Genomic DNA, 6356 nt, shown 5'->3' with positions numbered 1-6356 from the left:
TACTAAGTTGGTTACCATGACTACTAAATTGACAAGCTTCATCTCTAAGTTGCTTATCATAAGGCCAACTCTAACACAGATCATCAACTCGTCCCCAAATGTCTGGACCGACCTGTCCGGACACCTTTAGCAATCAAACGTAGGAGAGAGAAAAACTCGGAGCAAGGGCTCCGGAAAAAGACTCTCTATGGCAGCTAGTCAACACGACCGGCGGATGAATCCTAGGTACGGGTGGCACGGCACCGGCGGCTGTCATTGAGGCCGACCACCTTGGAGGCGACGCGCACGCATGGAAGCGGCGGCGGCTAGGGTTTTGGATCGAGGTAACAGGTTCGATGGCATCTGCAAGTGGTTCGACGGCATCTGCAAGTGCAAGTGGAAGAACCCGCTGACGACGATTGTGGTGCACGTGGTGTTCCTGAAGTTGGTGTGCTACCCGGAGCTGATCCTGTCCACCGTGTTTATCTGCATGATCATGATCGCAGTGTGGAACTACCCGCGGCGGCCGCGGAAACCGCCGCATATGGTCACGGAGCTGTCATGATGCGACCGTCGACAGAAAAACGACGGCACGAATAAATTCCCCAATCTTTCACGGTACAGTGTCACCTGAAATGACGTGGCGCTCGCGATCTTATAGATGCAATCACCACAAAAACAACATCCACATCCAAAAAAGAAAGTACGTGGACAATCTTTAAAAGATCAGCAGCAAATTGGACGAAAGCCGGTCCAACCTACTCGCCAAGAGTACGAACCCTAGATGGGATTCTCAACCATAGTACGCCGCCGGAACCTGGCGAATATTTTCTGTATATTCCTTATAACTCACGCGCAAAAAAAAAACTCCTTCTACAAGGGCAGCGCCCTGACCTTTTATATGGTCGACCAGAGAGACCTAGACCCAGACTCCTAAACCAAAACGTCAGCTCAAGCTGAACCGAACAAAACACCTAAACAAAGTACTAGACGGACAGCCCATATACTACTATATATATAGTACTAATTTAAATACTTGGCTAGGCATGTAGCTAGCACACGCACGTACTACTGATCCTAGAATTAGGAATGAGCACACAGTACGTTGACCTGACTTCAATTTTAACTTCAGATGAATTCTGCCCACTGTCAAAAAGTTGCATGGAGTCCTGAATGTCGGCTTCACTTCCTTCGCTGGTATGATCTGAACTTTGTCGGTCTCACGAGTGTCATCTTGAATAACTGCATGTACACTTTTCACCCGACGTCGAGCAGGTACGACATATATCTCCTTCTGTCCTTGACCAGTTTTGGAAATGCCCGTTGCCAACGTAGCAGATACGGTCGCATCATGTCAGGCTCAGAGCTCGCGCACCCGGACGAGCTGAACGAGGTGTTCGACAGCTTGCAGCCGCCGCACATGAATACGATGCTCTGGCGGTACCCGGTTCAGGTGCACCCCCTCGACGAGCTCTAGAAGGACTGACGTCGTGCAGGTGAGCGGTATGATCGACTGAGGGGGATCGCCGGTAGGGTACAGACAGTGGTTGGCGACCTGGCTACCCAGGGGGAGCGCGCGCAGTCCCTGCTCCGCTGGCGCGACCCCAGGGTGACTCCCGTCTTCATGACACTCTTCTTGGTGGTGGCCATCGTACTGTACCTAACGCCGTTCCGGACGGTGGGCATGGTGATGGGGCTGTACCTCCTCCTGTTGGCGCCGCCTCTCGCAGCGCCGCTCTTCTTCTTCCCGGCTGCCTCGCACAGCTCTCTCTTCTCTCAATCTGTTTCTTCTCTCTTGTACTTTCTCTCAAGAACACACAAGACTTGGAAACATACACACGCTCATGCACGCCAAGGAAGAAACCAGCACCAGCTTTGCCAAAAAGACTTCCCTGATGAGCACACGCCGGGTACATTTTTCTTGTGCCCTCAAGGCCTTCCTTTCTCATTTCCTTTTTCACCTTAAATAGCTTGTAGTACAACAGACTCATACACGATCGTACTACCAGCTAATCCCTAAACTCACGCTCTTACTCACACGGCCAGAGGCCAACGTCCTGATCCACTTTCTATGCAGACGTCCTGTGCAACTACTCCACTAATAATTCTACATGCAACCTCCACCAGCTAATGACGTGCATGTACTAATCAACACGACCGAATCACTCGGCAACATGCCAACTACCTCACGCATGCATGGCTGCTTCAAACCCATCTCAATGACTCATCGGTCAACATGTTGCCTGTCACGCTCCACCTTCTGCTGCGCGTTGCCGCTTGTCACGACATCGCCGTATCGCACACCATATTTGGCATCTCGTCGCTCTCGCCGCATCGCACGGCCCAGCGGCATCTCGCCTCCTTCGTGCGCACAACTGAAGCTTTGCCCTGACAAGCTACTCCCTAAGCTACATGCCGAACGACAAAACAAAACATGATACATCATGACAAGATTATTTCTAACACCTCCGGCCCCCGTGGTTTCGAGGCAGGAGCAACCTGCTCTTCAACTTCTACAATCGCCTGCCCTCCACTGACGACATGATGTTATAAGGTTGATGCATGCAGGAATTGATCTTTTTCTTATGTAAGGAAAAACAGAAAAACTAGAAACAAAATTTTGCATGAATCTCCATGCAAAAAAAGTGTTTACCTTAATTGCATAGAATATTTCTCCTTTCGTTCAGATTTGTAAGACTTGTTTCTACTGTTATTTCATTTTCTCCCATGTAAGACTTTGATTGTAATTTTAGTCCGCACTTTAGTGAATAATTCGATGAAACAGGTAGGAGCACCGTGGATTCCTTAGAAGATGGTGAACTTTTGTCGATTTCACATTATCATAATTTTTTTTTGCCATTCAATTTCTTCTCATGTCAAGAGAAAACTGAAGTAAATTACTTCCATTTTTTTCATCATTTGCTATGTTTTTTTCAGTTCAAGAACTGTTTCACAAGGGTACAATCAATATTCATTTAGAAATGATTTTAGTTTTTCCGTTTGTTTTGCAACCATTTCTAGAAGCATTCTATCATTCATTGGAAATATTCTTCTGTATGATTATGAAATGAAATGTTCACGCAGTTTGAGAAAAGTGATTTTCAATATATTGGACACCTTCCATGGATAGTTGCTTATGACTGTCAACAGAGTGTTCCTTGGTCTGTAAAAGCATGCTTAACCAAACCTTATTTTATACTCATGTGAATATATATATTCTAATTCGCAAAATAAATAAATATACATGAACATTTTCTAGTAAAGAGTGGAAATATTTTTCAAATAATATATCTATATGAGTCATCCTTTTTGTTATAACTACCATAATAATAGTTGTTTCCACTATTATTTGTGTATATAGAAATCTTCCGTTAAGAGCCAACACTGGCCATTACAAGAAGCACATTTTTGAAAAGGGGTGCTTCATTACTTAAAAGATTTAACCACTACACCTGTCCTCTGCATAACTAAGATACACACAGGCAAACAAGGTCCTCTCACACATACAAAAAATAGAAATGACGAAATACAAAGAGACATGTAGAGTATGTATAACGCCTAAAGCGGATATGGGCCAATCTTAAGATCATGCTGCCACGCATGTTGGGTAAAAGTATCCCTCGTTATAGCCTCCAATCATGTACATACCTTCCTACATGATTCTCCACGCGTTGTAGAGAGGAACATAAATGAATAGTCCCGGCACATCTGTAGATAACCTGCATCAGAGAAGTACTACTTCGTGTACCGATATGCATTGGAATATCCCGGTTCTTATGTCTAGTCTAAAGAATAGGTTAAAAATCGAGAAACCCTTCCTTTCAAGATGGAGAGTGATACATGGTCCCAGGTATGTACCCTGTTTTTTTCGTTGGAGTATGTTCAATAATCCATAATTCGGAATGGTGCTACCATTGTTATTTGATTAATGGGTGTAAGTAAATTCTTGTTAAACCAGCTCTCTATGTGATTCCCACTTATGATATGGGGATTTTGTAATTTCTTGTGAGGCTTTGTGATGATTTCACACAAGTGATTCAAACCTTTTGGTGGGGAGATGAAAAAAACGCATGGAAGTTCATCGACTGGCATGGGATAACATTGGCCAACCAAAAGGGCACTGAGGGATCATATTTCGAGATCTTAGATTCCACTGAGGACCATGTCAAAACAGTTCTTTTGGTTTAGAGGAACACCACACTCTTATTTCAAATAATAAGGTTTAAAGGGATAGAAAGGTGATCCGGAGGATCATTAAGCCACACATGGTGGCCAATGCTAAGTGTAGTGGCCTATCTTGCCAATATGTGTGCCTCGCCATTGCTTGTGCAATGCTCATGGACAAACTCACAACTCTGTTGCTTCGTCTTTCTGTCGTTGACTTCCATTAGGATCATACAGTATTCGCCCGCGTGCTCTTTAGGTCATTAATGGGTCTCAGACAGTCGGATGCTATCCATGCTTTGATGACGACCAAATCCTCCATCAGGGGAAGTGCTTCTCTACATGTATACACCTACAGAGTAGCAGGTTCCGTAACGCCCTAGAAGATAATCGCTGGCGCTCCCAAGAGGCCACCTCTAGCTGTTTGGTAGAATACACCAACCGCCCCCAGTGTTAGAAGATTTCTCGACGAACTTGCGGCGGCTGAAACAATTTTTCGTGTACTCCTCAAGGGTTTCTAGAATATTATGGTATTTATAGAGTCAGAGATCGATGGAGAAGATTCCCGTGGGCTCCACTACGCACCAGGGCACGCCAGTTGGGTAGGCGCGCCCTGGTACACCTAGAGGGCCCCATGGGCCTCCTCTGCTCTTAGACCCCCTGGTGTCTTCTGGGCAGAAAATATCTCTAAAAAGTTTCGTGGCATTTGGACTTCGTTTAGTATTAATTTTCTGCGAAGTAAAAAACAAGCAAAAAAGCAGCAACTAGCGTTGGGCCCTATGTCAATAGTTAGTCCCAAAAAATGATATAAAGTTGCTAGTAAATGATAAAACATCCAAGATTGATAATATAACAACATGGAACAATAAAAAATTATAGATACGTTGAAAACGTATCACTCCTCCTACAGAGGTTCGTTTTCTCTGCGTACCATTTTCTGAAATTTTTGACCCACAAATAATGTCAATAAAACTTCAAAGATTGATAGCAACTACTCTTATGAATGTCTAGAGGCTATATAAAACATTCAAACTACTTGGAACTCAAAGAATCCAACATGCAAGATAATTTTCAGTAGCACCAAGAGTAGCTAATTATGCAAAATATAATCAACTAGAGCAAAAACTAATTGGAGCAATGGAGGAGTCACATACCAAGTAGCAATCCCCTAAAACAATTTCGGAAACGGAGCTCCGAGCAAAGAGATCTGATACGTCTCCAACGTATCTATAATTTATTAAGTATTCATGCCATGTTTACAATAGTTTTATATGATTTTGGTATGATTTGATTAGAACTAACCCAGTCTGACGCTGTTTTCAGTAGAACTACCGTGGTGTTGTTTTTGTGCAGAAATAAATGTTCTCGGAATGCGCTGAAAATCAACGGAGAATTTTTCTAGAAAATATAAAAAATACTGGAACAAAGAGTTACTAGAGGGGAGTCCCGTGGGCCCCACGAGGGTGGAGGGCGCCCCCCTAGGGCACGCCCCTGTGCCTCGCGGACTCTCCGTGTGGCCCCCTGACTTGTTCTCGATGCCAATCTCTCCTATAAATACCCAAACCTCCAGAACATAACCTAGATCGGAAGTTCCGCCGCCGCAAGTCTCTGTAGCCATGATAAATCAATCTAGGCCCTCTCTGGCACCCTGGCGGAGGAGGCCATCATCACCGGAGGCTATGGGGGAGGATCCCGGAGGGGCCATCATCGCCATGGAGGCCAAGGACCAGAGGGAGAACCTCTCCCCATCCAGGGGGAGGCCATGGAGGAGGAAGCACAAGGGGGAGAACCTCTCCTCCTCTCTCTCGGTGGCGCCGGAGTGCCATCGGGAGGGGAATCATCGCCGCGGTGATCGTCTTCATCAACATCACCATCATCATCATCCTCATCATCTCTTTTACACGGTCCACTCTCCCGCACCCTGCTGTAAGCCCTACTTGAACATGGTGCTTTATGCCAGATATTATGATCCAATGATGTGTTGCCCTCCTATGATGTTTCGAGTAGATATCCTTTGTCTTTGGGTTGATTGATGATCTAGATTGGTATGAGCTGTATGTTTTATTTTGGTGCTGTCCTATTGTGCCCTCCGTGTCGCGCAAGCATGAGGGATTCCCACTGTAGGGTGTTGCAATACGTTCATGATTCGCTTATAGTGGGTTGCTTGAGTGACAGAAGCATACACCCGAGTAAGGGGGTTGTTGCATATGGGA

At 45.2% G+C, this 6356-nt stretch overlaps 1 pseudogene; it reads left to right on the top strand.

Moving 5' to 3' along the window:
• The first annotated feature begins 289 nt into the window (after positions 1–289).
• Positions 290–2906, top strand: LOC123497293 (FT-interacting protein 7-like; annotated as a pseudogene).
• Positions 2907–6356: the final 3450 nt, after the last annotated feature.

This window comes from Aegilops tauschii, chromosome 2, assembly GCF_002575655.3.
Source record: "Aegilops tauschii subsp. strangulata cultivar AL8/78 chromosome 2, Aet v6.0, whole genome shotgun sequence".
Classification (NCBI taxonomy): domain Eukaryota; kingdom Viridiplantae; phylum Streptophyta; class Magnoliopsida; order Poales; family Poaceae; genus Aegilops; species Aegilops tauschii.
The sequence above is the reverse complement of the archived record's forward strand: the minus strand, read 5'-3'. Positions and strand labels throughout refer to the sequence as shown.